This window comes from Limulus polyphemus, unplaced genomic scaffold (genome assembly GCF_000517525.1).
Source record: "Limulus polyphemus unplaced genomic scaffold, Limulus_polyphemus-2.1.2 Scaffold2005, whole genome shotgun sequence".
NCBI lineage: Eukaryota > Metazoa > Arthropoda > Merostomata > Xiphosura > Limulidae > Limulus > Limulus polyphemus.
The window spans coordinates 38,364-46,716 of record NW_013667615.1 but is presented as its reverse complement, the minus strand read 5'-3'; the positions used below and the strand labels follow the sequence as shown (position 1 = coordinate 46,716).

The window sequence follows — 8,353 nt, the reverse complement described above, 5'->3', positions numbered from 1 at the left end:
CCCTTGTGTAGCTTTGTGCATAATTACAAACAAAACAATCTTTCTAATATTGTTTGTCTGCTACTTTCCGCTCGTCTCAAACTATTTATATCTTTAATACATAGTCATCTGGCCACTTTCTGTATTCTCGACACCAATTAGTTATTAACAAAACCTTCTACAATCGTCTTCTTTTAACTCTTATTATAACAAAATTTAAAAATAATAAAATATTCACTTACAAATATAAATTAATCACTAATAATTAAACCAAAGTCTTTTATATCATGAAAGTCACCATCACCAATGATACCTCCAACATCAGGTGTAGAAATTATGTCTAAAATGGTGCTGCCGCTCACAGTTGTAACGATGGTACGACAGTAAAACGTGAGCTATTGTGACTTGAGTGTCATAAAGGCCACACATTGGAAGGTCAGACCCAGATAAATTAAAATGATGAGTTAAAAAAAATCGTAACCAATGCATAGCCCAGTGAAGACAACTTCATCCCTCTAATTCTTACGAAAACTAGATGGCCAAAAAACAACAGTAGGTTTTATCTGGAAAAGCTTGTTATGAAGCTGCTCCCCCAGATCGACTGCCAACTGACGTGAAGCCGTGTCTTGATTACAGGACCATAGTTCATAAATGGGCCAAACAAAGCTGTGACAGTGCCAGAGCACACATACTTAGTTGTGGTGTCAGCAAGCTCATTCCCGCGAATACCGATATGGCCAGGTATCCATAAAAACTGTATAGAAATAAAAGATAGAGAAAGATGGGTCATTCGTTCCTGAATATCGACGAGTAAAGGGTGAGAACTTGCGTTAAGTGATTCCACGGCCAATAGAGAGCTAAGAGAGTCAGTGTAAATAGTACAGTTAGTGTACTACTTAGCGTCTATGTGATCCAGAGCAAGAGAAATGGCATACAACTCGGCAGTGAACGCAGAAACTGTAAAGGGGATCCTATGAGCAACCATTGGGCCACAACAAACCATGGCAGAGCTCACAGAGTCACCTAACCATCCTCTCCAGGACCCTACAAAGATAATTAGTCAAAGCAATTGGATGATAATTAAAAGGAATCTTAGGATCCTTCCCAGGATTTAAAAAGGTAGAACAATCTGGAAAAAATTCTCCTGCCAGATCTGATTAAAAGAACCAACATGTCATAGTGAACATCACCAAGTCTGACTGGTGTACTGCCAGACTGATGAAGAGCAAGTTGAAGTGTCACCAGTGTAAAAGGGCAGTTATAGTCATATGGATGATCAGCCCGAAAGGTAAAAGGTGGTAGCTCTACTCGAGACTTGATGGCCAAGAAGGTGGGGGAAGAAACAGGAGTGCTGGGGAGATAAGCAAAGCTCTCTTAAAGAGTACTGACAATGCTGTGTACATCAGCAGCTTCCTGGCCATTGAAGAGTAAAATGGAAAGGGGATGGGAAAAATACTTCCCAATGACTTTCCGAATCTTGTCCCAGACGACTTTGGAACTGGCAGTAGAAGAGATGCTGGTGGTGAACTTAATCTAAGAATCTTTCTGGCTTTGACATCTGACCTGTTCAGCATGGGCATAGTCCCACTGGAAAATAATGCAGTTGAAAAGAGTGAGATACTTGTGAAAGTCATCCCAGGCCTGTTTCTGAGCCTTCTGTACCTGCTGTCAGGCAGGAGACCACCATAGACAAGGATGTCCATGGGAAACGAGTCGGGGTTTTAGGGATAGAATGAACAAATGCTTGAATCAGTAGTACCTCCATTCAATTGTTACTATATGGAAGACTAACGACAGCAGGATCAAGTTCCCAGATACTTGTGATGGATAGCCAGTCAGCCTGATCGAGTTTCCACTGTGGCACTCGGGTCGGGTGGCATCGACCACAGCCAATATCACCCTTAAAACTATGGGAAAATAATCACTGCCCCGTGGTTAAACTCTCGAAAAAAAAACTAGAAAAAAGTGAAGGGGAACAGATACATAAATCAATGGCAGTAAAAGACTGACTAGGTGCATGAAAATAGGTAAAGGCACCAGTATTGAAGGGAAAATAGTTGTGATCTGAGAGCACATGGTACACAGAATGACCCATCCCATCAATATCAGCACCACCCCAGAGGGGACTGTTTCCATTTCATCTTGGAAGACAGCAACTGTTCTATGAGAGCATCAAGGTGTGATTGAATGAAAGTTTTTCCTGGAGACATGTAAAGAGAATAAACAGTGATGGTATGGCCAACAGAGATACAGATGGCTACAACCTCCAAGGTCGTATGAAGTGGCACAGACAAGGTTAGGCCATGTTGGTCAACCAGCAGTGTCACACCTCCATGGACCTGACCATTATACAACCTGTAATTCTGGCATAAAGAAAACTGCCAAAAGGTAATAGTATCAGCAGGTCTCGGAAATGTTTCCTGTAAAGAGATATACACGGGATAATAGGAATTGATCAAGGCCTTAATGTCATCCAAATTAAAATGGAACCTCAACAGTTCCACTGTATCAAAATGACCATTTTTATTTAGGTAGAGGTGAATTGGGTGGAAGATCTTGGGACCACGACGTTTTTCTTTACCAGAAAGAGTTCTGTCGACCTCCATGGAACCTGACCTAGGTCGATTGGGCAGATCTATGTCAGTACAAGGAGATTCCAGTGACTGAGGGTGCGAATGAACAATAGTTCTGCATCTTGGGACCAAAGGAAATGGACCTGAGCAATCACTGGAAGCGATGGTAGGAACAGAGATAGGAGTATATGGAGCCTTCTTAACTGTACCATTCACAAAGGGCAAAAGACTCTTTACGTAATGAGAGGACTCCGTTGGAGGCATGGAAAGATCTGTCTACACTCCCACTGTAGCAGTGGAATGTAGTGCAGCAGCATATGTCCGAGATGGAGTTGGGGACTATAACTTCCGAGCCTCAGGATAAGAAATGTTATTGACAGTATGTAAACATTATGTCTCTTTTTCCTCCACCTACTTAGGGCAATTTCGATCATAAGATGGTTAGGAACCACCACAATTGATGCAGTGAGGGTACAGTTGACACTCGTAGGTGTCATGGTCTTTGCCCCCACAATGAGCACTCATCAAACAACCACGACAAGATGCCTTTGAATGTCAAAACTGCTGACACTGGAAACATCTGAGAGGGTTAGAAACATATGGCTAAACCTTAAACTTAAGATAACCTGCCTTTACACAGGGGGTGGACGTGGTGATCTTAATATTAAAATCAGAAAATTGGTCGGCAGCATAATTCCACCCTTGCGAGTGGAGATATGGTGCACAGCAGAAACTCCTTGGCTGGAGAAACCACCGATGATCTCCGACTCGTGGATGTTCTTCAAATCCTTCACAACAATAATTCTTCGTGAAGAGTTCAAAGTAGCATGGGGAGTAATCTCAATAGGTATAACCCCAAGGGCCTTTGATTTCAGGAAGAATTCTGTACGTGTTGGTGTAGATGTTTCCACCAAGATACCTCCAAATGCAACTGAGCAAGCCTCTCTAATCAAGATACAGGAACTAACTTGGGTGGTGAAAGTGTAACAGAGTCGTCTATGCATGGTCACTTACCTATTAATTGAGTTTTTATGAGTTCTTTAAAAGAAGGACTTACATTATCCATAATAAAATAAATAAGATTCGGTGCCCACTGACCCCACCCACCATGGAATCCTACGAGAAGACGCACTACAATGCCAAACAAGGACATTGTAGCAATGTCAGGGATTCGTGAGCACTATACCCAAACACCAGCATCAAATACAATGTCCACAACACCCGTTGAAAACGCCGAACACTGGTACTCAGTTGGCACTAGCTCAAAAGGACCAGCCAATTGACCCTGGGGGAGCCACTCCAATGCCACCCGTCTACAGGAATTGAAGTGGGATGTTGAAGCACGGCAAATACGTGGGTGAATTTTCAGATCTTAGAGGAGGAAAACTGAAAATACAGAACTTTCCATGGGAGATCCTGTCACTACTTATAGGAATCCACCTTGAGGGGATATGTATTTGGAAATGAAACTTTATAATTTAAAGGTGAATGTGTCCATTTTATGGTAAATTTTCAATTTGAATTTTTGGTTAATTATGCTGATATTTAAAACCAGACATAGGGCTCTATTTTCAATAAAAGAGCTTTTTCTAGAGTGAGAGCTCTAATTACTAAATTTGTTGTGTTATGTCAATAAAATCTTGTTAATTGGGAATAACAATGTCATCAATATATATCTAGAAGTGCAAGTGATGTGCAAGCTTTAATATAGTCTTTATTGGTAAGACTTGTGATGTGCAGTAATATATATATTTAACTTTTTTTTCTGTCGTTCAGTTTCCGTGTTATAGTGGTCCAGAAAGTACTTAATATTACTTTGTTTTAGTTGCTTCGTTTCTATATTCTCTATAGTAGGTGATGTCTTTTCTGAGCAAAATATTTAGCAGTGATATATATAACATCCGAATTAAAAGAATTGCCATGCAATATCCTTTGCTGGCCAGTTATGATGCTGACAAAGAAAATAGTTTACCTGTTGAATTCAAATACACTTTCCTTTGCCAGTTTCTACTAGGAAACTGCAAAATGAACTCTTATTTAAAGAACAGCGTGTTTTACTTCAATAGAGATAAATCCCGAGGAAGAGAAGAAGCTTTATCCAGCCTCATTATTTTGAATTTAATGAAATTCAGTCAAAGAATATTCTCTTTTTTTCTTGACCAAATCTGCCGTTATTAGTAGGTTTGCTTCTCTGATAGTGATATTTGTAAGGCAATCGTTTCACCTGAAAAAAACACATTGTTATGTGCGAAAATTGAAGTTCGAATAAATATAAATCTACAAGTAATCTCCCTTGGAATTTGTTGTAAGACATTTTGGCCAAATTGCAAAAATGTGTTAAGTAAAAAATACATGGAATGTAAGAATTTGTTTAATGTGAAACAGAGGTAATTTTTATGACTACATTACCATAAGAAGTTCTGTATTTACTAACGCAAAGTATTAATTTATTAGAATTAATTAAAACTTTGAAACTGTCGATAACACATTATTTTCAATTTTATCAATAGAAAGTCTTGTTAACAAGATTTCTACTGTCATAGCTTCAAAGCTTTTAACTTTCCCTTGCATTCAGTAAAGTTTCCAATGATTATAATCTGATTTAAATAGAGAAAATAATCGAAAAAGTTTTGAATAAACTATAGAACTTTTAGTTATATTTCCGGATTATCAATTGAATTTTTTTAGCTTCTCATGATTTTTATGCACAGTGCTGGGATTTCAAAACATCTTGAGTGGAAATATTAACGATTTATTATTTTTTTTTTTGTCCGCCGGTGGGTCAACGGTAAATCTATAGACTTACAACAATAAAATCCGGGGTTAAATTTCTTGCGGTGGACAAAGCGCAAATAACCCATTGTGTCACTTTGCGCTAAAAAATCAACCAACCAGTTCTTTCTATTTGTAAATTATTTACGTACCTTTCGTCATCCTGTTCATGGTCATGACAGTTAGATGGCGCTAAATTATTAACTGGTGTTGGAGAGTATTAGTCTAGAATAAGGAACGCCTAAAAGAAGCGAACTCTTTCTTTTTGTGAATTATTGCGTGCATTACGTTTCGTGTCCAACAGGGCTTAAAAGTATGTTTCACCAGTTTCATTCCTTTAAAATATTTAGTTGATTACATTTGAGGCTAAATTTAAACAATTTAGTTTTCTTTTCTATCATAAAATATGTATTTGATTACTCATAATTATCAAAGTAGAATTATGTGGTGTGAGATAGTTGCTATCTAGTTAAGCCTAAAACGAGTAAATCAGAAATAGGTTAATGATGTAAAAAAAAAATCTATTTGCATCTGTTTGTTTGCGTATTTTCGTTTTATACAAAATACTTTTACAGATTGTAGTAAGTTTAAGTTTGTTATGTAGTGTATTTTTTTTGTATTGTTTTAATTCATAAATTTTCATGTTCGAAATTTATGTCTCCAACATCACGTGGCATGATTTGTGGCAGCCATGTTAATGATAACTGTAAATAAAAAGAAAAGTAATTGTCTTTATATCGAGACACAGAAAATGCAATTGTGAACGAATGTAACATATTAATGTTCGTCGAGGGGTAGGAATCTGATTATAATATAAACTTTTTTTCTTGAGTGATCAAGACTACTAGGCTAATATGGTTTGTAGGTTCATTTTGGGAATTTGTCACAATATTTGGTTGGTGTATGGTATTGGTAATGAAAGAAAACTGTACAGAATTGTATAAATTTGCACTTACTGTTTCAGCTGTAGTTCTGGTATTTATAAAATATGAAAAAGTATGGCTTGAAGTTAAAAGTAAAGGGTTTAGCACAAATCTGATCCGTTTGTAAATTGTAAAGGTAAGTAATGTAAAAGAATGGAATAAATGTAATACATCCAAGGGTATTGTAAACATCTATACTCGTATATTTATAATCTAAACATGTGAAAACTTGAAATGTAAAGTTTTAAGCTGTATTAGCAGAAACTATCAGAAAAGTCAACTTTTGTTATATATACAGGTGCTAGAGATGTTACAAATACTTATCCTTAAAATCATGGCTGAAAGGTCAATAAAAAAAATATATATAGGTGTATAATGTTGTGAGATTTAAGCTATTTAGACAAATCATTTGTTTTTATAATTTGTAATTATTCTAGAATGAAAAAAAAAGAAGTTGTACCTATTTCCTAATTCTTTATGGGGGTTACAAGGTCAATCAAATTGACTAAATCTCTAGATACAATAGTGAAAATAACCTAACTTAGTTTTTCTAATAAAAAAAAAACAATCAAAGAAAAATGATCTTTAATTACCTGGAGGTTATGAAGATTTCTCAAGTGAAATTTGAAAATTTTCTGATGTGTAAAGGTATTTTTCATCTTAAAATCAAAGTTACTTTACATGTTGGATAGTCAACATTCTAAAAAAAAAAATGCAAGAGTAAATCATTACCTAAATTTTAAAATTTGATATTTAATATTTGAAAGCCTTGTAATGTATACTGATAACCTGCAAAATTTCATGAAGATATGCTTACTGTATTATGTTATAGCATAAAAATGTAGTACAAAATGGTTAAAGGGTCAGTCCCTGAGATTGAGTCCATAGTGAAAGAGTTAAAGTTAATAATTACAATTTATTTAATAAAGTTCAAAATGTAACAACTGTTCATGAAACTGAAAATATATTATAAAGATTGTCTGGACCACCAGTGTTGTATCTTAGCTGGCCTGATGAGCCTTGTAATGGGCAAAAGACCTTCACACTAGTTGTAGCAGATGTATTATAACATTTTCTTTACCTAGTCTTACGTTCTTAGAGATACACTGAAAACAAATGACACCTCATCTGCTTTAATTAGTTAAGCTCAAAAAGCAATGTATTTGCATGAGAAGAAAATAGATTACTGGTTAAGTGTTAGACTGCTGAGATATTATTTCAAGATTTCCCATCAACTAATGAACATGAAGCATTTATTTGAATAAGGCAAAGTTGAAAAACAATATACATGTTTAGCATCCCTGCCTGCATCCTTTATTAAAGCTTCCTCCAATTTTTTGGTCATTTTTTTTTCTTTTTTGAATTATAATTTTTTGATCATACAAAGAAGACTTCTGAATAAAAAGTGAGATGAACACAGGTGATTCATTTTGCTCTTTCTTTATGTCAAGTATAAAATTACCCATGCTCTGCTGCATGATTTACAATGTGCCAATTCTTTAACACTTCAGATGGGTCAAAAGCCATGTCATCATATTTGTTGACTCGCGTTTAAAGTTTAATTGAACTACTGTTTCATGAATTTATGTCAATAACTTTGTTATCAAATTTTAGTATTATACATTATTCAATTTCTTAATTTAAAAGTAAATATTAAAAAAATGGTTAAACAGATTTTTGTATCACATGGTATGTTGAATGCAGCACTGGTTCAAATTAGATGTTTGTAATGTCAAAATACTAAGTCTGTAGTAGAAATTAGGAACTCAAACTACCAATTTTGACAAGCTAGAATATAAAATAAAAACCTTTTATCTTTTCTATTTACTGAGATATCACTGATGTACTGAATCACACACAGTGGACCCACCCACCTTTCCATTTTTAGAAAGTCCCTTGTATACACTTGCTTCAATATATGACATGAATAACTATTCAAAAGCTCAGAATGTCCCCCTAGTGGCTCAGTCATTTTCGTGTGTTAGGATGCCATCTCGTTCTTTCAAACCAAGATTTCAAGGAGGTGGGCTGTGTCTTTAGTCTGTTCGAAATTTCATATTTTTTAGCCCCAATTACAGCTCAGTTACTAAGCTTGATAGATTATAG

The 8,353-nt window shown here is 35.7% G+C and overlaps 1 protein-coding gene and 1 long non-coding RNA gene across 2 annotated transcripts in view; one reads left to right on the top strand and one right to left on the bottom strand.

The window, feature by feature from the left end:
- LOC111087317 overlaps positions 1 to 8,353 on the bottom strand; it is a 19,073-nt gene that overhangs the window by 5,310 nt on the left and 5,410 nt on the right. The gene's annotated exons all lie outside the window — the stretch shown is intronic.
- Positions 5,510 to 8,353, top strand: part of LOC106465629 (60S acidic ribosomal protein P2-like) — an 11,864-nt gene continuing 9,020 nt past the window's right edge. The window contains exon 1 of the mRNA XM_013925864.2: positions 5,510 to 5,637. The gene's annotated coding sequence lies outside the window, so the exon portion shown is untranslated. The remainder of the gene's footprint in view (positions 5,638 to 8,353) is intronic.